Genomic DNA, 26,220 nt, shown 5'->3' on the forward strand with positions numbered 1-26,220 from the left:
GGTGCGTGAGGGATTTACAGCCTGTTACGAATCGCAGCGCGTCATGATAGGCTGCATTCAGATGTTGTAGACAGCTAGCAGAGGCACTCATGTACAAGACATCACCGTAGTCCAAGAGAGGCAGAAAGATGGCGGCAACCAGACGTTTCCTAGCAACAGCTGAGAAACATTATTTGTTTCTAAAGAAAACGCTTAGTTTCAGCTTCAGTTTCTTTAAGAGATTGTCTATGTGTGATTTAAACGAAAGGCTGTCATCAAGTTGAGTGCCAAGATATTTGTAGTTTGACACAGCTCAATATGTGTAGGCCTACCCTGACGAGATACGATGTCAGGAAGAGCAGCTGGCACCCGCTTGCTATTGGAGAAAAGCATGACTTTGGTCTTCCCTGTGCTCCAACGGGTATCAGAACTAGGCTACTGCTAGTTATTAATAATTTGGGGAAAAATACACAGTCATTCCTACAGAACAATATATTCTTCAATGTTACCAGCCCATTGTTATGAGAGGTCTCATAGAAAAGCAAAACTGAAGGTCAGTTGCAATGGGCAAGTCACTGTGGTTTGTATGAGTAGGCTATGATGAAGACATGATGGCTGGAACTCCCCAGGGCAAATATGAGAGGAATTTCTGCTCAGCAGTGCAAGAAAATGCAATGTCACACATATCAATATGATCTCTTTGTCTTGAATAGCCTACAGTAGCCTATCAACGGTCAGGAGCGGATTTCCTCTTCATTGAGTTCAGCAATCATTCACACTTTTGCACTTTTCCTATAGCCTACGTTGTAAAACTGCATGGCAATAAACTGATTCTGATTCTGATACTCCCTATATTAGGCTACCCTAACACTAAAGACTTGGAAAAAATATCTGGGATCGAATTATTACATGAGAACCAAATAGGCTAGCTACTCTGGACAAAAAGAACAAACATTGTTGTTGTGATCGTATCTCTTTAATGTATTTGTTTTCTCCTTGCTTAGTCATACCCGTAAGACGGGCAGGATGAGGCAGCACCTCCCTGGGTAAACGGATTGGCTGTTAGGTTTGACAGGCTGCCTTCGATAGAGCGTCTCTATGGCCAAGGGCGGGGCTCGGTCAGTCCGTTCTGCCACCGGCAGAACCAACTTCCCGGCTGATCCGCAGAGTGTGGGAATGCGCTGGAGACTGCGTGGGAATAGGCAAAACCGACATAATCTGGGAATGTCTTAACTGTTGTGGCTATTCAGTAATAGTTGCCACTATAGTCTGATAGAAACATCTTCAGCTTCACCTAAGCAAATTGTCTCTCCCCGGTCAGAATGAAGTGACAGTCTACATGAAATAGCCGGGGTCTGAAATCTTAACGACCGGATTTTGTTTCTCACCAGAAAACACCTAAATTAATTTTCCTAAGGGTAAGTTGTTTCATATTGTATCAATAATGGCTAGTCTTTTGCTATAAAATGGCTCTACGCCCATGCTGAGGAACGAATAGAGCAGGATACCGTCTGGCGCGAGCACGGTTGTTCATGATCACGGTTCACGGTTGTCAATGATCAGTGATACCTGGCTGTGCCTGGACTGTTTTTGCACAATGTGACTTTAAATATATACACATATATACATTCAATATATATAGGCTACATATCCCTATTCAGCCAGTGGCAAACGCAGGCAACAAATGTAGCCTTATTTAGAACAGTGCAGGCTACTTTTCATGCTTTAAAAAGAGCCATTCTGCATAGGTGTTGTGTTTCAGGAGTGCCTGCTATCTTTTTTCAATTCATCCCATACATTGTTAAAGAGAACGTTTTACCACCGCAACGTATCGTGTAGGCCACAGTAGAGAGGGCTACCATGGTTGTGAAGTCACAGCATTGAGAGCCAGGGAGGCCTACCTCAGATATTTATGCAGGTGTTTGAATTAACCCATTCTTTACCGTGCATATCCTTGTCATATCCTACAACGTTATTTGGTGACCTAATTATGATAACCTCCTGGGTGCATGACATTGCAAAGCTGTCTACTCTGAGTCTGCACGCGTGTGAGATCAGATAATCTGCTGCTGATGTTGGCTGAAGGGGAGCAGCAGCTCTTGGCCTGCTCTGACTTGTGTCCAGGGCTCCTGAAACATTATCTCATGGTGAGGAATCATCACCGCGGGGTGATGTAACCACGCAGATACAGTACGGGCGTGATGTGATGGTGACAGTCATGCTCATCCTCTGTCTCTGTTCCAGAAGGGATGAAGAGAGAATATTTCCACTGAGAAAGTGAGTGAGTGAGTGTGGAAACGAGAGAGAGTGCGAGTGAGCGCTCGTGTGTGTGTGTGTGTGTGTGTGGAGGGGGGGCGGGGGGATCTCTTTGAAAAACCGAAAGGGATCTGGACCTGGCATTGTAGGGTCAGGTGGAACAGACTGGCGGGGCTGTGTTAGGGTTAGGGTTAGCACCTGATCTGGTGGGGCTGTGTTAGGGTTAGCCCCTGATCTGGCAGGGCTGTGTTGGGGGGGGTTAGGGTTAGCCCCTGATCTGGCAGGGCTGTGTTGGGGGGTTAGGGTTAGCCCCTGATCTGGCAGGGCTGTGTTAGGGTTAGCCCCTGATCTGGTGGGGCTGTGTTGGGGGGTTAGGGTTAGCCCCTGATCTGGCAGGGCTGTGTTAGGGTTAGCCCCTGGTCTGGCGGGGCTGTGTTGGGGGGTTAGGGTTAGCCCCTGATCTGGCAGGGCTGTGTTGGGGGGGTTAGGGTTAGCACCTGATCTGGTGGGGCTGTGTTAGGGTTAGCCCCTGATCTGGCAGGGCTGTGTTGGGGGGTTAGGGTTAGCCCCTGATCTGGCAGGGCTGTGTTGGGGGGTTAGGGTTAGCCCCTGGTCTGGCAGGGCTGTGTTGGGGGGTTAGGGTTAGCACCTGATCTGGCAGGGCTGTGTTAGGGTTAGCCCCTGGTCTGGCAGGGCTGTGTTAGGGTTAGCCCCTGGTCTGGCAGGGCGGTGTTGGGGGGCTGGTATGTGGATGGTGCGGCCAGGACAGAGGGCTGTAGAGGGGGGCTCACGGGAGTCATGCCTGGGTGAGTCATAGTGCAGGATCTGTCTGGCTGTCAGTCTGGCCAAGTGTACAACACGCTCTCTCTGAGTGAGGCTGTGTTCACCAGGGTGGGTTAGGGTTAGGGTTAGGGTTAGGGTTAACCCTTGGGCTGAAACTCACTGCTCTACCCACCTGACTAGGACAGCCTGGTTTTCCTATTCTGCATTGTTTCCAACCACAATTATTAAGTGTGTCAACAAACATTGTTTACAGTGAAGTATTGGATATCTGTCTAGAGTTATAATCACATTAAGACACAATTTGACACTATTCGAGGGTTAGGGTTAAGGAGATGGCGCGCCCAGAGTTCTCCTGACGTTCCGTGTTGTTCATAGTGCTGAACTGTTCCATGTGTGTTCAGCAGAGCACATGCTCCAGGCTGCCCCTGCATTAAAAAAACATCTGCATCACATGAGACACCAAAAAACTGGTATCATGAATAACTAGCTCTGTGCTCTCAGGATCTCATTGTTCGCCAGTATTATCACGTTGTTATGACGATGGGGATTGTGATCTTATAAATTAGAACCATCCCTTTAATTTGTCTATGAACTGTATGTAGGCCACTGAAGCATATATGACAAAGCATATATTGAAGTATATATGACGTTTAGAGTAGTGTAATGTAAACAGTGTAATGCGTAAGATATACATAGTTTAAACCTTCCCATACAGCAATGGCAATGACAGATTTGTGTGGAAATCTGAATTATGTGCCCACATCTCAAAACATGATTCCATCCTGTTGTGTTAGAGAAGGTATTTATGTCAGGGCTGTAAGTGCAGGGCATGGCAAGCGTAGGTTATATCTTGCAGTTAAACATGTTAACCAACTTGTTCCACTGCCTGAGAAACAATGGACCTGCTGTTCATGCTTTTTAGATCAGTTAAGACCTTTCCCACAATTGTAGACAAGTCGATGTTGCTTTAAGGCATGTCAGGTATGGTCTTCCAGAAGATTGATGGTGAGAGAAGTACAGCTGCCTAGGAGCTCTGCTTGATGTAGGCCCCATTGGTGCTTGCTCAACTAGTCATGTCCTCATCTTTGATGTAGTTGTAGTCTGGAGTTCAGATTGTGTCAAGGTTGTGCGAATGATAAGCAACAGAAGGCCTCTTTCAGGTGTAGCAACAATTATTTTTTGTGCTGTCTCTTCTCGGTTCATGCACATAAGAGACAGCCATGATGGCCAGTGCTCTTACAACAACAAATCTTTGTGTTTTTGTTGTAAGAGCACTGATATGAAATTTGGAAAAGGCCTCATCAGAATCGACCCTCTGCCATTTTGTTTGACGTGGAGGACTGGGTTTGATCATGGAGGGCATTTGTTTATTACCCAACGTCATCCTCCCTCTGGGGTTCAGCTTGGCTGTGTGTTGCATTGCTTGGTCTCTGAGTGCTTCCTGTCAGTGTTCCCTGCTTGATTATTTGAGTTCCGGCCCTGCTGCCCCATGCTGCCCCTCCCATCACATGGTGGAGGTGGCACACTGCAGACTCCTCCCATCACATGGTGGAGGTGGCACACTGCAGACTCCGACAGGACTGCAAACTCACATGTGACGTAATGCTGTAGTGCAGCTGCAGGGCTATTTCAGATCTACCTCTGGTCTCCAAGGCTCCTGTCTGCCCCTCTCTCCATCAACACCTCATCCGTCAAGACCCACGCAGACCCGTATCCACAGGGGGTTCAAAAACTCCCAGGAAACTCAGCCCATGTTTCCTGCTATGACCGTGGATGTGATTTTCTTTCAGATTTAGACAGGGATTTATACAAATAGTTTAATTACTATTTTGAAGGGGATTTTGGGTGGAGATGAAAGAAGTAATGTAGGGGTGGAACCTTGCTGGGGTATGTGTGGATCTCAGGTTGTGGTTAGGGTTAGCCTGGGTTAGGGTTAGCCTGGGCTAGGGTTAGCCTGGGTTAGGGTTAGTGTGAGAGCCTGGTTAGACTATAGCCTTGGGGCACGTGCCATTTCCTGCCATGTGGGAATGTTGAGGGCGTTCCCAGCAGAGAGGAGCTCTGAGAAGCAGGAAGTGCCCTTTGTACTTTGATCTTCCTCCTGGTGCCTGTAGAATCTCTCAGACGCCCCCACGGATAGCCCATGGTAAACTGGTCTTTTCAAATGACTACACAGGAAGGGTTTGTTTCATGTATTTTAGCATGTGTCCAAGCCCACACCTGGGTAGAATCTCAATATATAGAGTTCACACATATTTACATTTTACATTACATTAGTCATTTAGACACTTTTATCCAAAGCAAACTAGATTGCACACATAAGCAATCTGTGAGACAATTTCACCCAACCCAGGACTAATTGCAACATAAATTATTTTTGTTGTATTCAGCTCATGAAACGTTCCCATTTAACATAATAAAAATCCAAGTGTTGGAACATTATCAAAATTGTGCATCGGTCAAAGACTGGAAAACTGTCCATTTTACTGATACTCAAAAGTTTATATTCTGAGCTTCATCAGGTTTTCCACCAGGATCAGGTGTATTATAAGGAAAGTTGAAACCTGAAATAATATTTAAATCAGTGTCAGCGGTGTTTCTGTAGCTCCGAATGTCATATAACCCTAACCCTGTATCTTAAACAGGTCAATATGCACTCACATTCATGCTTTGTTGGAAACTTATACAACATGGGATTTAAAGTGGACTCTCTCTGGTTTTCACAGTTTACAGTATGATGACAGTAAATAAAAAACAGGACTAAAAATAACTTGGCACATTTAGCACATTCCTCCTTTGCAAGGCAGTGAGAGTTGTCATGTAAGATCACAAAGTCCATTACTGCTGTAGGAAGCAGCAGCTAGCATCACACTGTTCTCTGACTCTTATTTTTCTCTCTCTGGCCTGTGTTTTTGGAAGAGAGAAGGCAAATGTGTAGGAACCATCCTGTTCCAAAAAATATATCCTAGGACTGTAACAGCAGGGATGAGAGTGCAGTTTTAAACAGGGTGATGCTATCTTTGGCACAGTGCGCCATCAGAGCCGTGGGGCTGAGGATCCTCATTGTAAACCAGTGCGGTAAAATCAAGTAGACTGTCCTCTGAGTGGAGGCGCATGCACAGTTATATCTGGACAGTCTCAGCGGTCCCACAGACATCATACCATGGGCCCAACTCACTCTAATAGCATTTCCAAGAAACGAGGGCGTGCTTTGGAGGTCTCTACACTATGACTTGGCCTTCGCATGCCTTTTGGGAAGAGGTGGATCTTGGAATGAGTAATGCTAACTGACAAGGAGAGTAAGCAGGTCAATGTGAGTGCACTTCACATTCTGCTGAAGCGGGCCTCAGCACACTGCCATCAGATGTTTGACAGAGGGTTTGAAATGCCAAAGTCAAGGGACCCTATGGCCTTAAGTCATGCTTTAAAGCAGTGGGCAGCCTCTTATTTTGTTGAGTGCTCTGTGGTAATAAAGTTGTCCGAGTGCTGTTCAAATAGCTTTGTTTTAAGCTTTGTGTCAGAGTGACTGGAGTGGCTTTTTGCCAGGTTCCTTGGCAATATTTGAGTAAGCACCTGATCCCATAATTCAGTTTTGCTTTGCTGTTAGTCTGCTATTCTCTTCTAGTCTGCTGCCTCCACTACCCAGCAGCTCCGTGCCAACTTTCCCTTCCACATGCCAGTTGTCAGAGCTTGGCGTCGCTCTGCGCCAGGGAAGATGATGTAAAGTCTTTCAGTGATGCCACCCAGCTCAGCCCAGCGGCCAGGGTTAGGGCTAGGTGCATTCCTTCAGGCTGGAACCACATGTGGTGAAACACATTTTATTTAGACTGATAAGAACACACATGTTGAAGGAAGATGCAAACTAATAAGAAATGAATAATTGGAGACAGTTCTATGGGGAGATAACCCTAACCCCCACATTCAGTTCACCTTTCATTACTCAGTACTACAGTCTTTACTAGAAAACCAGCAGTTGTTTATGTGGGTTTTGTTACAGTGTGAGAGCAGGATTTAGCCTGTTTGACCGGAGGGAAGGGCACTGAGCTCATCTTTGTGTTTTCCTCAGTAGGGTCTGGAGACTGATGAGGCCTCCCAACGCTGGGCCAGAGACGCTCCCAGGGGTTCTGCCCTGGCCTCCCAGCCTTCCGGTGCCTGTCCTCTGCACAGCTGGCCTAACCCTAACCCTGACCCTGTCCTCTGCACAGCTGGCCTAACCCTAACCCTGACCCTGTCCTCTGCACAGCTGGCCTAACCCTAACCCTGACCCTGTCCTCTGCACAGCTGGCCTAACCCTAACCCTGACCCTGTCCTCTGCACAGCTGGCCTAACCCTAACCCTGACCCTGTCCTCTGCACAGCTGGCCTAACCCTAACCCTGACCCTGTCCTCTGCACAGCTGGCCTAACCCTAACCCTGACCCTGTCCTCTGCACAGCTGGCCTAACCCTAACCCTGACCCTGGCCTGACCTCCCTGGGCCCCTCAGACACACTTCCTCCCTGATAACAGCAGTATGACAGAGGATCGATCCCCTGACACTGTCTGGAGACATGGCTGACTTCTCTGAACCTGTTGTATTCACGTTCCCAGAGTTATTTCCATCTCTGATGGGCTTCTCTGCTCTGATATGGTGCACTTATGGAATAGTTCAATGGCGGACTGGCCATTGGGACGCTCGGGACGAATCCCGATGGGCCGGTCCTCAAGTGGGCCGGTGTGGGCCGGCCTGGTTGCTGTGAGTGAGATATTCAGTGAGATAACCCCCCCCCCCACCCCTGACTGAGTGATATGACATTCTGACTCTAGTTTGACGTTATTGTAACTGCTTAGAGCATAAAGACCTCTGTAGAAAATGGATATCCAAGAAGTTCTCATTTACTATTCATATCTCTACAAAGTTGCACATGTACAGTATCCCATAATATGCCTTGTTCACCCCAAACTACGATAAGAAACCCCAATGAAGTCCAGACCCAGAGATTTCCCTACATGGGATCCAGGAGATGATATCGGAGGCAGTCATGTTCGTAAAACTACTGTTGAGGGAACTCTTTCTTTGTTTTTACACAGTAAGTAGTTTGCTCAGGGAACCTATTGAAGTTGATGTACTGTACGTGGGAATGTGTAAACAAGGAGTTTGGATGGATGTGGGAATGGGTGCAAATAATAAAGGTGTGTGAGTAAGCACTTGCCTTTGCCCACCACAGACGAGAGCACCAGCCCTTCACCTTCCCTAACCCTAACCCTAACCCTTCCCTAACCCTAACCCTAACCCTAACTCAACCACAGCAAGATGGTCCCGTATTGTCATTTGCTTTGGGTAAAAGCACCTGCCAAATGACTAAAATGTACAAATAAAAACTCACTGCCTTTTTGCTTGAAAGATTAGCAGCACCTGCTCCTCTATCATCATCTCATATTCCTGACTATTGTCAATGCATTGCAGATGAAAGGGGTTTTCAACTGTGGAGCGTTATTGAACATGGCCTGGTTGTTGTGTCTAGGACTAAATGACCTGGTTGTTGTGTCTGGGACTAAATGACCTGGTTGTTGTGTCTGGGACTAAATCACCTGGTTGTTGTGTCTGGGACTAAATCACCTGGTTGTTGTGTCTGGGACTAAATTACCTGGTTGTTGTGTCTGGGACTAAATGACCTGGTTGTTGTGTCTGGGACTAAATCACCTGGTTGTTGTGTCTGGGACTAAATGACCTGGTTGTTGTGTCTGGGACTAAATCACCTGGTTGTTGTGTCTGGGACTAAATTACCTGGTTGTTGTGTCTGGGACTAAATGACCTGGTTGTTGTGTCTGGGACTAAATCACCTGGTTGTTGTGTCTGGGACTAAATTACCTGGTTGTTGTGTCTGGGACTAAATGACCTGGTTGTTGTGTCTGGGACTAAATCACCTGGTTGTTGTGTCTGGGACTAAATCACCTGGTTGTTGTGTCTGGGACTAAATGACCTGGTTGTTGTGTCTGGGACTTAATGACCTGGTTGTTGTGTCTGGGACTAAATCACCTGGTTGTTGTGTCTGGGACTAAATCACCTGGTTGTTGTGTCTGGGACTAAATTACCTGGTTGTTGTGTCTGGGACTTAATGACCTGGTTGTTGTGTCTGGGACTAAATTGGTTGCCTTCCAGATTCAGTAGAGCAGTGGAGATCTACTACAGAGGTTAATATGTTGGTCCAGCTGTCACTCTGGAGGAATAAATGCCTCTACACAGCCTCACAATACACTGTAGCTTCTGAGTGTGTGTGTGTGTGTGTGTGTGTGTGTGTGTGTGTGTGTGTGTGTGTGTGTGTGTGTGTATATACATACCGTACCATACAGAATGTGGAAGTGTGTATGTTTGTGTGTGTGTGTGTGTATATACATACCGTACCATACAGAATGTGGAAGTGTGTATGTTTGTGGCTTGTGTAACATAAGATGTACCAAATCAGATTGTTGCACTGCTGTTGAATTGCTGCTCCTCAGTTTGAGGCACTGAAGCTGTGGCTCTTGCAGTGTTCGGCTCATCTGTGACATGTTGTCAGTATATAATGTGGGTCACAGCTGAAAACCTGTGTGACCCCTGTTATGTGCTCAGGGACAATACATCTACCTTGCCTGCGACTAAGGCCTACCTTTCCCAGCCTGCCTGTTTCCTGGGCTGAAGCCCTAGCCCTGCTGTCACATGATCTACTGTAGGAAGCCGCCAGCCAGTCCACAAACAGACTCAGTCTGAACTGATCTTGTTGATCTGTATTCTGTGTGCTGTTCATGTACACACCTTTCAAGGAGATACCACCCGTCATCAAAAGTGATGAGTGGAGGTCTCATCCCAATCCAAGAGCTGTCATGGTTTGAGGAAGTGGTGAGTTCCTCAGGGTGGGGTGTTCGTTCATATGCTGCAGATGGGAGAACAGAAATGTAGTGCAGCACTCAAAACCTCCTCTAAATGTTGGAAAGATTGAGAAGAAAAATCTTAGGGTAATTAACTAAAGGTCAAACCAATCTGCATGAAGGATTATAAAGGATTTAAATTATATTACACACTGAGATCATTCCCCACAGAATACAATTACGGAGTAAAGTTTTAATTGTTTGAACCAATGTTTTAATGAATGTTTAGATTATGTATTCATGGTTTATGATCATGATTAAGTGAACCTTTCCGCTACTCTGAGCACATTTCATCAGACAGGAAGTGACGTATGGTGTGTCTGTCTTCGTTGGCATCAGTCATGTTGGCAGTTGATCCCAGCCCTTAGGGTTAGGGTTAGATCGTTGATCCCATCCCTTAGTAGAGTAGCGATGGATGTTCCAACCAGGGCAGTTTGTCTTCAGCAGTTTGACCTCATTAGCTTTTATCAAACATTAGAGGCTGATTTAGAAGGAGCGGCACGCATCTCAGGAGGTAGAGCAGCTGGGGATCGCAAGGTCCCTGGTTTGATCCCAGCTCCCGCCATTATGCCCAAGTGTCCTTGAGCAAGACACTGAACCCCAGAATCGCTCACGTGCTGCACGGTGGCGCAGTACCTAGTTCTGTCACCTCACTGCAAGAAGGTCCCCGGGCCTTTCTGTGCGGAGTTTGCATGTTCTCCCCGTGTTCACAAGGGTTTCCCCCATAAAGAACCCAATATGAAAAACATGCAGAAGAACAGACCGCTAACGCTGTCCGTCCCTGGCGAAGACGAACAGGAGCACTTGGTTGTCCCCCGGGCGCGTCCCCTGCCTGCTGTCTGCTCCCGGCTGCCCTCGGGGGAAGGATGCAGAGAGAAGTTTCATCGGTGGACGCTTCAGCCATTTTGTGTGTGTGTGTTTTGCCGCGTACACTGTGTGATGTGCGTGTGTCTCACCACGTGACAAATAAAGATGTTTGTTTTGTTGTTGTTAAGAAGGGCCCTCGCTGTCAGCACTGTAATGTGGCTGATTCCCTTTGTCCCGGTGAGGGCTACACTTAGTCCATCCCCCTTAAAGGAAAATGCTCGTTTTTGACAACCTGGACCTTATTTACGACATATTATAAGAAGTTTGACTCACCGAGATCACTTTTGTGTTGTTCGGAGGCCTGTAGAAGAAATTTAAAATCCAGCGCGAGCCAGTATATCCATGTAATAACGTCGGACGGGGCACTGAGAATGCAGTTTCTCAAAATCCATTTTCGGCCGCTAAACGGTTGTTTTCATCAATCAGATTTGATGAATCGACAGTTGAGATTCCTCAACGCGAGCCATTGTTTCGGTTTTCAAATACGTGGTCTTTAGCCTCTGTAATATGATCTTTACACGCCTTTCCCCACTTGCTCCAGCACGCATGCGCACAGGCCAGCGCGCAGACTGGCTATTCTCCCTCACATTCTCTGCGCTACGATCGGATTGTTGCTGACGAATGACGACGACAATATTCTCGGCACCAACTACGATCGTAGCGTAGAGAATGTGAGCCGGAGAATAGCCAGTCTGCGCGCTGGCCTGTGCGCATGCGTGCTGGAGCAAGTGGGGAAAGGCGTGTAAAGATCATATTACAGAGGCTACAGACCACGTATTTGAAAACCGAAACAATGGCTCGCGTTGAGGAATCTCAACTGTCGATTCATCAAATCTGATTGATGAAAACAACCGTTTAGCGGCCGAAAATGGATTTTGAGAAACTGCATTCTCAGTGCCCCGTGCGCCGCCATTACATGGATATACTGGCTCGCGCTGGATTTTAAATTTCTTCTACAGGCCTCCGAACAACACAAAAGTGATCTCGGTGAGTCAAACTTCTTATAATATGTCGTAAATAAGGTCCAGGTTGTCAAAAACGAGCATTTTCCTTTAATAGAGAGCACAGCTGTGATTTCACACCACATTGAGTAGTGGAGGGAGTGATATGAGCGGAAGGGAGATGCATCACTTGCCTCTTATTGGATGAAAGTATGTGTGTGCACGCAAATGTGTGTGTGTTTGTGTGTGTGTGTGTTTGTGTGGTTTCCGTGGCCGTGCATGGCGGACATTGGAGGACCCCCAGACATCAGTGTGTTTCCTGCCGCCACTCGCACGTCTTCTGCTCCTCTGCTTTGCACTTCCTTCCAGCCGTTCTTAAATAAGCAGTAATGTGACCCCAGCGTGCTGGTGGTCCCTGGGAGGAAGTGAGCCCATAGAGCGATGCCGTCCCTTTGTGAAGTATTTTTACCCATGCTGGTTGGCCAGATCGTTGGAATAAACTTAAGAGTGTAGTGAGTGATATGGTGCCGACAGCCCATGTCAGTTCCATAATACTCTGTTTTTAGGACTTCATAACAAGATAGTCTCGTCCCGTTGGTCACAGCCTCCCAGTGTGCGTGCTGTAGCCTTTACAGGGTTAACGTACGCCTGACAGAACGTCATTAGCTAAACAGAGAATTTGCTGATGTCGCCGTTTCAATCGATAAAGGAATGAACCGTCCTGTCTTCCCCCCCTTCGTTTTGGGTTAGGGTTGAGTTCCACACAATGACCTTCGTTCAGGCCCATGCACATCAGCCTGACGAGGAAGGCACAATGCAGCCTTTTGTGGGCTTGATTCAGGCTGATATCATGCTGGAAACTATTTAGATGGGGATCACATGTTGTTCCTTAGAGTCCCCTCTTAGTTCACTTAACAGGAAAGCGTCTGACTTCCTACAGACAATATGGCACTTGTTTGCAGTGTGGGGATGCATCTGGGGCCACTCCACAGGAGACCGTGTCAGAGAGGCGCTTTGCTTCCTTTTGTTTTCTGAAGTGGTGTCTCTTTAAAAGCTGGACATCCATAAGGACGCTGTCAAGTAGAGAGAGAGAGGTCGGGCGGTCAAAGACTCAAAGTCAAATCTTGACACAAATTCAAATGCTAACGCTACAGCATTGATCTTCAGATTGTTGAGAGAGATTTACTTTCCATTTGCATAGTGCCTCACATTTGCATAACTGCTCACACATGCATCCTGTTAGGCTGGTTTGACAGTCTGGTTTCAATAATATGGAGGAATTGTGATGACTGTTATAGAAATCAAATAATCATCATATTTTTAATTTGAATCTTTCATTCACAGATACCTTGGGTAACAAGAGCAACTTTACTGTGAAGTGTAAAAGACATTGTTGCCAGCCTATACCCGTTTATTGGGATGAATGTCCATCTCAGGTTGTCTGCCGAGTGTCTTCATGCTAGTGCCCTGTGTTGTTTGCCTTTGACCCAATTCCCAGCTGCCCTCCCAGAAGAGGCCGTGTCCGTGCCAGAATCATCTGCATGTTGAATCTCAGGCTCCACCACTGTCTTGCTACTCCACTTCTCTGCACTCACTTGCCGAGGGTGTTCTACTCCCCTCTGAGCTGGTTCTGTTACCATACTGGGTTAGACTACGCCTCCTACCCTAGAAGGGCCCAGGTCTGAGTGGATCTGTTCTCCCACTCCGTGCCCGGTGAGCAGCCTGTCTGCGTGGGCGCAGTGGCCAGACAGCCGGGGAAGACAAGGCCAGGCGGGTTCCACACAGCAAGATAAGGGCAGGCAGGTTCCATGGGAAGAAGCCCAGCCTGGTCCATGGTCTGATAGCTGGAGTCTCAGGGACAGGCTGTGGGTAAACATCCCCCACACCTCAGACTAGAGGAGGCCGTACCGCTGTCCCCCACATCCCAGACTAGAGGAGGCCGTACCGCTGTCCCCCCCATCCCAGACTAGAGGAGGCCGTACCGCTGTCCCCCCCATCCCAGACTAGAGGAGGCCGTACCGCTGTCCCCCCCATCCCAGACTAGAGGAGGCCGTACCGCTGTCCCCCCCATCCCAGACTAGAGGAGGCCGTACCGCTGTCCCCCCCATCCCAGACTAGAGGAGGCCGTACCGCTGTCCCCTCCATCCCAGACTAGAGGAGGCCGTACCGCTGTCCCCCCCATCCCAGACTAGAGGAGGCCGTACCGCTGTTCCCCACATCCCAGACTAGAGGAGGCCGTACCGCTGTCCCCTCCATCCCAGACTAGAGGAGGCCGTACCGCTGTCCCCCCCATCCCAGACTAGAGGAGGCCGTACCGCTGTTCCCCACATCCCAGACTAGAGGAGGCCGTACCGCTGTTCCCCACATCCCAGACTAGAGGAGGCCATACCGCTGTCCCCCCCATCCCAGACTAGAGGAGGCCGTACCGCTGTGCCCCCCATCCCAGACTAGAGGAGGCCGTACCGCTGTGCCCCCCATCCCAGACTAGAGGAGGCCGTACCGCTGTCCCCCACATCCCAGATTAGAGGAGGCCGTATCGCTGTCCCCCACATCCCAGACTAGAGGAGGCCGTACCGCTGTCCCCCCCATCCCAGACTAGAGGAGGCCGTACCGCTGTGCCCCCCATCCCAGACTAGAGGAGGCCGTACCGCTGTGCCCCCCATCCCAGACTAGAGGAGGCCGTACCGCTGTCCCCCACATCCCAGATTAGAGGAGGCCGTACCGCTGTCCCCCACACCTCAGACTAGAGGAGGCTGTACCGCTGTTCCCCACACCCCAGACTAGAGGAGGTCGTACCGCTGTATCTGGGCATCTGGGGAAGCAGCTGATGATGAAGGTGGCCACAGAGAACCAAAACAGATATTTATTGTATGGGATCTTCATGTGTGCTGCTGGTATCAAGCCCAGGGGATTTCAGAGTCTGCTGCTTCCTTTCGATAAGATGTGTTGTACAAACAGTGGGAACCAGACAGTGTATTTTTTACGGTCTGGTGGTACAGTAGTACAGTAGGCCTGTGCATAGACCCTTTCAAGTGTTGTGGGGTCCAGAAGTGCAGGACAGGCACCTCAACAGGGCAGACGGAGAATCACCCGTCCCTGTGTGCAAGCCAGCTCCAGTGAGAAATCCACTGTGTATAATTATGTGTGTAGAACAACTAAATAATTAAACTATTGAATTATCCACCCTTGCAATAATGTTTATCTATGAAGAAAAACTTAAATACATGTTTTTCTACATAAAGCATACTCCCGTCAGATGGACCTGATTCTGTTAATAGACATTAGCAGTTCAAGATCATTCTGTTCCTTGATGCAGGTTTGCTTCAGCACAGAAACTCATCTGGCCATTCTCTCATATCCCATTGGAAGAACTTACTGTACATCTATGATTACAGCATTCACTATTTTCTGCCACAAGTGGTTTACTGCAAATATTGTCTGCTATACGTTTCATTTGAGGGTCTCTAGTGACTGTGGAATATACATGAAGCTATTAGTGAGAAAGAGGGTGGAAAATGGTAGCAAAGCAAATACTGCTACTAATATTGAATTCCTCAGTCATGTGCTAAATGTGTACATCCAACTGTACTCAGCCAGTGTACGGGAGTCATATTAGTCTCTGTTAGCCTGCAGTGTTCTGTCTTCAAATCTACAGGAGGATCTTTTACATCGTCTTCTGTTTCAGACAGTATACAGCAAGTCCCTTTGAGTTCTATAAATAGAGTGTGCACACAGCACACTGTTGGAAAGCCATTTGTTCTCCCATATACTATTCATACCTCTGGCGCTAGATCATATAATTTAGCAAAAACTGCTTTCAAAGCAACAGAAGTCGGCCACACATCAAATGTAGAAGTTTCACACTCACTCTGAATGGAAACCACTGTCTAACAGTGTTGACTTTGCTCTGTAAAATCCTGTATGTCCTGGTAAGGCGAGCCTCACATATGAGCCAACATGGGGAACGGCTTGAGCTTCCCCAGCCCCCCAGCCCGGTCCATTTGGCCGATCCCCACCCACCCTGCGGGCCACACCAGACCCGGCCCCTCCCCTCCCGTCTTCCCAACCTGCCAGGCCCCCCCTCCCCAGTCCTGACACTCGATCCCCGGGTCAGCTGCACTGGGTATTCCTGTTGTGTCTGTTTGTTTTTTGCTGTCAGACAGGCTGGTCTGGGGTGACGTCCTGTCACATGTCCCTGTGTCAGTTCAGTTCAATGTGGGGTAGGGGTAGGGGTAGGGGTAGGGGTAGATTTAGGGGTAGAGTTAGGGTTAGGGTTAGGGGTAGGGGTAGGGGTAGGGGTAGGGGTAGGGGTAGGGGTAGAGTTAGGGTTAGGGGTAGGGTTAGGGCTGCACGCTGAATCCTAACAGTGCTCGGCAGCTCGGCGGTCCAGTACAGGACCCTCTGGCCTGCAGCTCCAGTATGTGGAGAGTTTCCAGCGCACTCCTTCCTTTAAAACCTGCTGAAAAATCCTCCTCATCGCTCTGCCAAGTGTGGAAGCCACGTGTTCCAGTCACGCTGCTTTGTAAGTCATCACAGACACAGCCAGCCAGAGATGAAGAGACACTGAGAGAGACAGGGAGAGAGAGAGAGAGAGAGAACTACTACTACACTACTACACCCTTGTTACTGCACTGCATCCATGGTTATGTCACTGAGAAAACTCTGCATCCAACGCAGTGTCACCTGGTGTTGCTGTCCCCGCTCCAACATGATGGGTCTATTTATAGTCCCTTAATCTGTTTCTGTTTCTGAGTCATCCATGGCACCCAAACACTAAGCAACAACAGCTTTACAGGTTTTGTCAGCTTCTTAATTGGTTTCTTGGTTGGCAGTGGGGTGTGCTAACCCTAACCCAAACCCTATGGTGTTAGCGATAGGGTTAGGGAGGGTAGGGTAGGGGAGTTACACAGCAGTAGCAGCAGTATTATGGGGTGCAATTGATTCACGTCTCAATCCTCAAATCCTCGGTCGATTGCCAGATCAGAGGGTTAGGGTTAGGCCCAGCGCATTCCTCAGGCCGAGGACGAGGTCTGATGCACATCCCTGCCTACTAGAGTGGGCGGAGGGCTGTTGTGAAACCCTGCTTTAGAGCCTTATTCTATTAGCCCAAACACACTGACTCTAGTGTTGAGACGTGACGAAAGTTAAGGGAATTCCTTTTGAGATGTTGGATTCTGAAGTAGTAATTTAGATCTAGCACTCCTGAGATCGAGCTCTCTAATCTCTTCTAATAGTCCTATGCATTCCACTATTTCTGTTTCTCATTCTCTCTCTCTCTCGGATAGCAGAAGATGGAGGTTAGCTGAATAAGTTTTTCTAACCCTCCGCTGCCATCGTTTCCTTTCTCTCAGGCTGCGCTTTAACAGGAGGGTTTAGGGTTAGGGGAGGTTAGGGTTAGGGTTAGGGGAGGTTAGGTATTTGTGGCCATTTGGGCCTTTCAGCAATGAGAAGCAGTACTCTACATTACTCCAGCGTGGGGAAGGTCAATATTACCGGTTCTCAGCACTGACTACATAATCCTTTGAGCAAATAAGTACAAGACCTTGAATTTGCATGCTGTAAACAGCTCTAGAAGCTGGCTAGAAGGCTCCACGGAGACACTCAGGAAGACAGCGAAAACACGAGGATAAGGACGGATGTGGAGGCGCAGCTCTGTACAGTAGATCCAACCAGAAGAAAGGGGAGAGATCCATAACCGCATGGGGGTGTGAGGGGAGAGACCGCGTGGGGGTGTGCAGCTGAAACAGACTGAGAGAGACAAAGAGAAGGAGGGAGAAAGAGAACTGGAGCCTGCAGCCAGGAAGAGCTGTTTTCAGGAAGGAAGTGTCCAGCCTTCACAGTACACAGATTAAGGAGGTCATCCATTATGGAGCCTGTGCTTGTACACCGGCCTGACCTCCCCCTCCCCGCCCCTCCAGGGAGGAGGAGCAGAGGCAGGAGGTGGAGGAGGTGAAGAAGGAGGAGGTGAAAGAGGAGGAGGAGCAGAGGCAGGAGGTGGAGGAGGTGAAGGAGGAGGAGGTGAAAGAGGAGGAGGAGCAGAGGCAGGAGGTGGAGGAGGTGAAGGAGGAGGAGGTGAAAGAGGAGGAGGAGCAGAGGCAGGAGGTGGAGGAGGTGAAGAAGGAGGAGGTGAAAGAGGAGGAGGAGCAGAGGCAGGAGGTGGAGGAGGTGAAGAAGGAGGAGGTGAAAGAGGAGGAGGAGCAGAGGCAGGAGGTGGAGGAGGTGAAGGAGGAGGAGGATGTGAAGGAGGTGGAGGAGGTGGAGCAGAGGCAGGAGGAGGAGGAGGTGGAGGAGGAGGAGGATGTGAAGGAGGTGGAGGAGGAGGAGCAGAGGCAGGAGGAGGAGGAGGTGGAGGAGGAGGAGCAGAGGCAGGAGGAGGAGGAGGTGGAGGAGGAGGAGCAGAGGCAGGAGGAGGAGGAGGTGAAGAAGGAGGAGGTGAAAGAGGAGGAGGAGCAGAGGCAGGAGGAGGAGGAGGTGAAGGAGGAGGAGGATGTGAAGGAGGTGGAGGAGGTGGAGGAGGAGGAGCAGAGGCAGGAGGAGGAGGAGGTGGAGGAGGAGGAGGATGTGAAGGAGGTGGAGGAGGAGGAGCAGAGGCAGGAGGAGGAGGAGGTGGAGGAGGAGGAGGATGTGAAGGAGGTGGAGGAGGAGGAGCAGAGGCAGGAGGAGGAGGAGGTGAAGGAGGAGGAGGATGTGAAGGAGGTGGAGGAGGAGGAGCAGAGGCAGGAGGAGGAGGAGGTGGAGGAGGAGGAGCAGAGGCAGGAGGAGGAGGAGGAGTTGCAGAGGCAGGAGGAGGAGGAGGTGGAGGAGGAGGAGCAGAGGCAGGAGGTGGAGGAGGAGGAGCAGAGGCAGGAGGTGGAGGAGGAGGAGCAGAGGCAGGAGGAGGAGGAGGTGAAGGAGGTGGAGGAGGAGGTGGAGGAGGAGGAGCAGAGGCAGGAGGAGGAGGAGGTGGAGGAGGAGGAGCAGAGGCAGGAGGAGGAGGAGGAGGAGTTGCAGAGGCAGGAGCAGGGCTTTGTTTTAGCCAATGGGTCTAACTATGTCATTCATATTCACACTATTGTTTAGTCACCTTTGGCATGAAGGGCTGCATAGTAGCTGGACATTATGAGCCCTGAATCCTCAAGAGTCCACGATTGTTTTGTAATGAACATTTATTTCTGCTTAACTGGCACTATGTTTGTGGTTGTGATTGTGAAACAGGAAATGCTAATTAGAGCTGCTGTATGACTTTCTGTTCCCATGTCACATGTGCTGGACAATAGCAGTAGGAGAAGTTGGCCCTGTTGAAAAGTGCACATTGAAGAACTGGCATGGCCCCCGCCCTCTCCCACGCAAGCAGCCTGACAGGCACATCAGAATAGTAGCAGCAGCAGTTTAGCCTTGTAGGCAGCGATCGAGTCTTCGCCACTGTCTGCCTTCAAGCCTCACCTGTCACAGCTGGGCCTCCATTGTCACGACCCGGTGGCTTTCTATGCATGACTTGAGTCCATTTACCAAGTCATTATAATAGATGGCCTGGAAACGTCATTGAGCAAGAGTGAGGCAGCAGCACTTATTACACAAGAGACCAGCGCTCCCCAGGGAGGGACAGCACTATTAAAGAGACCAGCGCTCCCCAGGGAGGGACAGCACTATTAAAGAGACCAGCGCTCCCCATGGAGGGACAGCACTATTAAAGAGACCAGCACTCCCCAGGGAGGGACAGCACTATTAAAGAGACCAGCGCTCCCCATGGAGGGACAGCACTATTAAAGAGACCAGCGCTCCCCAGGGAGGGACAGCAATATTAAAGAGACCAGCGCTCCCCATGGAGGGACAGCACTATTAAAGAGACCAGCGCTCCCCAGGGAGGGACAGCACTATTAAAGAGACCAGCGCTCCCCATGGAGGGACAGCACTATTAAAGAGACCAGCGCTCCCCAGGGAGGGACAGCACTATTAAAGAGACCAGCGCTCCCCAGGGAGGGACAGCACTATTAAAGAGACCAGCGCTCCCCATGGAGGGACAGTACTATTAAAGAGACCAGCACTCCCCAGGGAGGGACAGCACTATTAAAGAGACCAGCGCTCCCCAGGGAGGGACAGCACTATTAAAGAGACCAGCGCTCCCCAGGGAGGGACAGTACTATTAAAGAGACCAGCGCTCCCCAGGGAGGGACAGCACTATTAAAGAGACCAGCACTCCCCAGGGAGGGACAGCACTATTAAAGAGACCAGCGCTCCCCAGGGAGGGACAGCACTATTAAAGAGACCAGCGCTCCCCAGGGAGGGACAGTACTGCAGTCTGATTGTCAGCATGTCAGTTTTCTACCTGAATCCCGCCCTCCCCCAGCCCCCACCCTCCCCCCAGACTCCTGCTGTCCTGTCTGCTTCGTCTGTCTGTCTGTGCTCTCCCCACTAATGGAGGGGAATGGTGTTGTGGAGCAACCGCTCCGAGCAGCAGAGAAAAACCATCCACTCACGGGGTTATGAATGTCTTGTGACTGAGGGGGCAGCGCTAGTGTCTGGCATGCACAGACCCGATGTCAGGAAGCTAATCTCGCACAATGCAGAGCGAGGATGGGAGTGTTTTCCTTCTTCAGATCTGAATCTGGAAGTCAAAACAACTCTCTTTAAAGGAGAGATAGATTAAAAAGGTTCAAGAATGTTGGTTTGAAATCAAGACAAGTAATCATTGTGGGAAAACTGAGGCTATCTCAAGAATATCGCTGGCAACAGCTGCCAGGCAATGCAGTATTTCACACATAAAAGTATATCCTCAACCTTTAGATACAACATGTGTTTGTGTAACCTAGTTGAATTGATTAAACTCATCCTTCAGTTGAATACAGACAGCCCACACCATCACCACTGTTAGCTTTTCGTAGCTAATTGAGCCCAGTGTAGCAAGGGAAGGTGAAAGCAATGCTAACGAGTTACAGAGTGACACTTATACAATGATTACCTCCGCCACAGCGATGGCTTGGGTTTGTTTGTTTGTTTGTGTGTTTGTTTGTTTGTTTACTGGTTTGATTGTTAGCAGGATTACGCAAAAACTACCAGACCGATTTTCATGAAACTCAGTGGAGGGGTGTAGCATGGTCCAACTTGGAACCAAATACATTCTGGAGCGGATCTCAATCACTGGGCGGGTCCATGAGCCATTCATTCCATTCCCATCATTCCCCATTCCCCCATTCATTGTCAATGGGGGGAATTGAAACAGCCATATCTCGGTCATAGAGACACAGGCTTTGGGCTGGCATAAAACTCTCGACCTAATACCAAACAGGTCCTGTTCACATGCACATGCGTGCACACAGAGCCACAACATGCATTCATGGGCGGAGGTCTGTGCTCTCCGAGCACCATTTCTAGTTAAATATTAAATGGTTTAATTGTCTGTCAGGCATCAGGACATCACACTAACCCTAACCCTATCATTGCTATGACATCAAATAAAGGACTTTGCCAATTGCCTATCATTTTGTTTGAAAACTAAACTGTGAAAATGAAAATGTGCCCAGAATTGGGGGATAATTCAGAGCAGTTGGATTTGGTTCAAGTGTAGAATTCAATCAATGCTCCTCTCCTCAAGGATATCCAGGACTCAAGGACTTCCTCTGTGGGACTGACCCTGAATCCTTCGGTACAAGCTTACTGCACTTTAATTATCCTGGGGAGATGACAGCCATTTTGAACAATCCCACATGCAGTAGCCTGGCCTGCGCCAGGAGTCCAGGACAGAGGCATTCCTGTGACTGTGCTTGTTCAGTCACCAGGCCTTTCCTGCTACCCACCCCCTCCCAGACAGTCCACCCTCAGCCAAGGCAAGTCAGGCCTTTACCAAGTCAGCTGGCATGTTGACTTTGGAGGACGAGAGGCATAGGATTCGCACGGCTGTCCTTATACTTGGAATACCTTAGAACAGACTCTAAAGCTTGAGGTCCTTCCTTCAGTCATGGAGTTTAGGTCCATGGCTCTAGACCTATGTACTTAAAACTGTAACTGTTTTTAATTATTATTATTGTACATTGCATTTGTTTTGTTGATTTACTTTACTTTATTTGGTTTAAAATTACAGGGACAGTGCACATTAATGGACATTTCTGTAAATGTGCCAGTGTTAGCCAGTGTGGCTAGTTTTCAACTGCAGTCCCTGGGCAGATGTTCTTGCAACTCTGAAAAAGAAAGGGGCATATTAAAAAAAATACAACAAACATTCAGTGTACAAGACAACAAGACAATACATGGTGGACAGTCCCATACAACAATACAACATTCTAGACAGCAGGACCATACATAGTAGACAGCACAACACAAACAATACAACAATCATCAATAAGAACCTAAAAGTTGCTCAGAGGATCAGGATATCAGTGGATATGGTCGCATGACTGATTATCTCTTAGCCATGATTTAATGCTTATTTTAAAAGAGCAATATGTTTTACTGTCTCCGATTGATATAGGTAGACTATTCCACATGTGTGCTGCCCTCATTGAAAAAGCTGACTGTCAAAAGGTGGACCTCCTCAAAGATATTAGACAGTCCCCTCTCTCTACAGATCTAGTGTGTCTGACTCTGTTTACTGCTGTTTTCTGCTTTATAAAAGCACTGAGGGGGGAGGGGCCAGGCCATGTAGGATCTTATAGACCAGACAGACATCTGAGAATTTGATTTGTGTCTCTGTGTAAACTCATCACTGTAAATGAGGGAAATCTCGGTGCTTCACGGGCATAAATAAAGGTTTGAAATGAAAAAGTGTGTCCAAGGCTGAGGGTTCACCTTGGCCTCTCAGTGTGATGTGACGCACGCCAGACCATGTTTTGACCAGCCTCCCTCTAATCTCATAGTCTTGGATCTGAGAGAAAGTGTGCAGGAGTGTTTATCAGTGGGTTAGGGTCAGGGTTAGGGTCAGGGTCAGTCAGTCAGGCACTGGGTCAGGGTCTTCTCAGCAGCGCAGACACAGAGAGGCAGGGGAAGAGTTCAAATGCCAGCAGTTTGAACAGCCAGGCTCATGAGTGTGGAAGACAATGGCCCCCTTTACACCTGCCATTAAAATGACTCACTTCATCCCTCGATACCATCTACCGACCAGGGGCTGAACCCTAGCGTGTAAATGAAAGGCTTCAGTGATGAGATGATGGGAGCTCGAGCCCCAGAGCCACAACACCATGTTCCCGTGGGTGGCTGGCGAGAGCTCCAAGACCGCAGACAGGTTCACAACACCCCCCCCCTCCAGGGCTAACCCTAACCCCCTCCAGGGCTAACCCTAACCCTAACCCCCTCCAGGGCTAACCCTAACCCCCTCCAGGGCTAACCCTAACCCTAACCCCCTCCAGGGCTAACCCTAACCCTAACCCCCTCCAGGGCTAACCCTAACCCTAACCCCCTCCAGGGCTAACCCTAACCCCCTCCAGGGCTAACCCTAACCCCCTCCAGGGCTAACCCTAACCCCCTCCAGGGCTAACCCTAACCCTAACCCCCTCCAGGGCTAACCCTAACCCCCTCCAGGGCTAACCCTAACCCTAACCCCCTCCAGGGCTAACCCTAACCCTAACCCCCTCCAGGGCTAACCCTAACCCTAACCCCCTCCAGGGCTAACCCTAACCCTAACCCCCTCCAGGCGCTGCTAGCTGCTCTGTCACTGCGGGGGAAGGGTTCTTGATGACCTCACCATAGCTGAGCCTGTCGTTAGTCCTTATACTGACCACTCATGGACTTCTCTCTGTTGAAACTTAACGCGATGAATGTGATATGATATGTGATGTGATATGTGTCACCTTGTTGGCTCTCGGATCATATCCATCTGCATCGGGCCAGAAACCTAGATGGGTCGGTCTCTCTCTCTCTCTCTTTCACCCTCTCTCTTTATCTTTCTCTCTCTCATCTCTCTCTCTTTATCTCTGTCTGTCTCTTTCTCTTTCTCTCTCCCCCTCTTTCTCTCTCTCCCTCTCTCTCCCCTTCTCTCTCCCTCCCCTGCACCGTGCCTCCACACCCCGGACCCGCCTGCTTTGTTCCTGTCTGGCTGCTGGCTAATCCACCCCAGTCATCCCAGACAGACAGACAGCAGAGGTCAGGGGTCAGGCAGCATTCCTCCTCTGGTCTGAGCAGCGGGGCAGAACCCCTCAGCAGGGGGGCAGAACCCCTCAGCAGGGGGCAGAACCCCTCAGCAGGGGGCAGAACCCCTCAGCAGGGGGCAGAACCCCTCAGCAGGGGGCAGAACCCCTCAGCAGGGGGGCAGAACCCCTCAGCAGGGTCGGAGGGCAGAGCTGCCTGGCTCCTGCTGCCGGTTCGCAGTAGCTCACCACACACTGAACAACAGGTTCCTGGACTGCCTCTGTGCACCGTGTGTGTGTGTGTGTGTGTGTGTGTGTGTGTGTGTGTGTGTGTGTGTGTGTGTGTGTGTGTTTTTCTCAGGTTTGTTTTCTCATCTTTGGCTTCAGGCCATGACTCCTGTAGTGCTGCTGTGAACTGATGGAGGTGAAATCAGCTGTGGATGCGTGTGACCACGGTCCGGCCTGAGTAAGCGTTATCACAGTCTCGCTGACCTCGGCCTCTGCGCCAGGTCTGTGGCTCCGCCTCTGCTCACCTCCTCTGTCCCCCGCCATGGCCTGGGGGCAGGGTTTATGTTTCATGTGAACGCTCCCATCATCACTCGGGCTGAAACAGGAGCAGAGCGTTAAGAGCAACACAGAGCAGATGTGGCAGCACAGTGGCGTTGCTCTCCAGGAGCAACCTGGACCCTAACCCTGACCCTGATCCTGGGTCCGTCTGGAGCACAGGGCAGCCTGACCCTGACCCTAACCCTGACCCTGACCCTGATCCTGGGTCCGTCTGGAGCACAGGGCAGCCTGACCCTGACCCTAACCCTAACCCTGACCCTGTAGGGCCTCATCCTCCAACGCTTTTCAGCAAAATGAGGATGTGAAAGACAAACAGCGTGTGACGAGGACGCATGGGTCTGCTCGTCTGGGACAGAGCCTCAGGGAAGCACCCGGGGTTGTTGAAGGGTTAGGGTTGTGGAAGGGTTAGGGTTGTGGAAGGGTTAGGGTTGTTGAAGGGTTAGGGTTGTTGAAGGGTTAGGGTTGTTGAAGGGTTAGGGTTGTGGAAGGGTTAGGGTTGTTGAAGGGTTAGGGTTGTTGAAGGGTTAGGGTTGTTGAAGGGTTGTGGAAGGGTTAGGGTTGTGGAAGGGTTAGGGTTGTTGAAGGGTTAGGGTTGTTGAAGGGTTAGGGTTGTTGAAGGGTTAGGGTTGTTGAAGGGTTGTGGAAGGGTTAGGGTTGTGGAAGGGTTAGGGTTGTTGAAGGGTTAGGGTTGTTGAAGGGTTAGGGTTGTTGAAGGGTTAGGGTTGTTGAAGGGTTGTGGAAGGGTTAGGGTTGTTGAAGGGTTAGGGTTGTTGAAGGGTTAGGGTTGTTGAAGGGTTGTGGAAGGGTTAGGGTTGTGGAAGGGTTAGGGTTGTTGAAGGGTTAGGGTTGTTGAAGGGTTGTTGAAGGGTTAGGGTTGTGGAAGGGTTAGGGTTGTTGAAGGGTTAGGGTTGTTGAAGGGTTAGGGTTGTTGAAAGGTTAGGGTTGTTTGAAGGGTTAGGGTTGTGGAAGGGTTAGGGTTGTTGAAGGGTTAGGGTTGTGGAAGGGTTAGGGTTGTGGAAGGGTTAGGGTTGTGGAAGGGTTAGGGTTGTGGAAGGGTTAGGGTTGTGGAAGGGTTAGGGTTGTTGAAGGGTTAGGGTTGTTGAAGGGTTAGGGTTGTTGAAGGGTTAGGGTTGTGGAAGGGTTAGGGTTGTTGAAGGGTTAGGGTTGTTGAAGGGTTAGGGTTGTTGAAGGGTTGTGGAAGGGTTAGGGTTGTGGAAGGGTTAGGGTTGTTGAAGGGTTAGGGTTGTTGAAGGGTTAGGGTTGTTGAAGGGTTAGGGTTGTTGAAGGGTTGTGGAAGGGTTAGGGTTGTGGAAGGGTTAGGGTTGTTGAAGGGTTAGGGTTGTTGAAGGGTTAGGGTTGTTGAAGGGTTAGGGTTGTTGAAGGGTTGTGGAAGGGTTAGGGTTGTTGAAGGGTTAGGGTTGTTGAAGGGTTAGGGTTGTTGAAGGGTTGTGGAAGGGTTAGGGTTGTGGAAGGGTTAGGGTTGTTGAAGGGTTAGGGTTGTTGAAGGGTTGTTGAAGGGTTAGGGTTGTGGAAGGGTTAGGGTTGTTGAAGGGTTAGGGTTGTTGAAGGGTTAGGGTTGTTGAAAGGTTAGGGTTGTTTGAAGGGTTAGGGTTGTGGAAGGGTTAGGGTTGTTGAAGGGTTAGGGTTGTGGAAGGGTTAGGGTTGTGGAAGGGTTAGGGTTGTGGAAGGGTTAGGGTTGTGGAAGGGTTAGGGTTGTGGAAGGGTTAGGGTTGTTGAAGGGTTAGGGTTGTGGAAGGGTTAGGGTTGTGGAAGGGTTAGGGTTGTGGAAGGGTTAGGGTTGTGGAAGGGTTAGGGTTGTGGAAGGGTTAGGGTTGTTGAAGGGTTAGGGTTGTTGAAGGGTTGTTGAAGGGTTAGGGTTGTGGAAGGGTTAGGGTTGTTGAAGGGTTAGG

General features: G+C 49.6%; 1 protein-coding gene across 1 annotated transcript in view; it reads left to right on the forward strand.

Moving 5' to 3' along the window:
• Nucleotides 1-1,272: 1,272 nt before the first annotated feature.
• The window catches only part of rhbdf1a (rhomboid 5 homolog 1a), a gene marked incomplete at its 3' end in the record, with an annotated part of 54,165 nt that continues 29,217 nt past the window's right edge, over nucleotides 1,273-26,220 (forward strand). The window contains exon 1 of the mRNA XM_084438289.1: nucleotides 1,273-1,397. The remainder of the gene's footprint in view (nucleotides 1,398-26,220) is intronic.

The sequence above is a fragment of the Borostomias antarcticus genome, assembly GCF_949987555.1.
Source record: "Borostomias antarcticus genome assembly, chromosome: 5".
NCBI lineage: Eukaryota > Metazoa > Chordata > Actinopteri > Stomiiformes > Stomiidae > Borostomias > Borostomias antarcticus.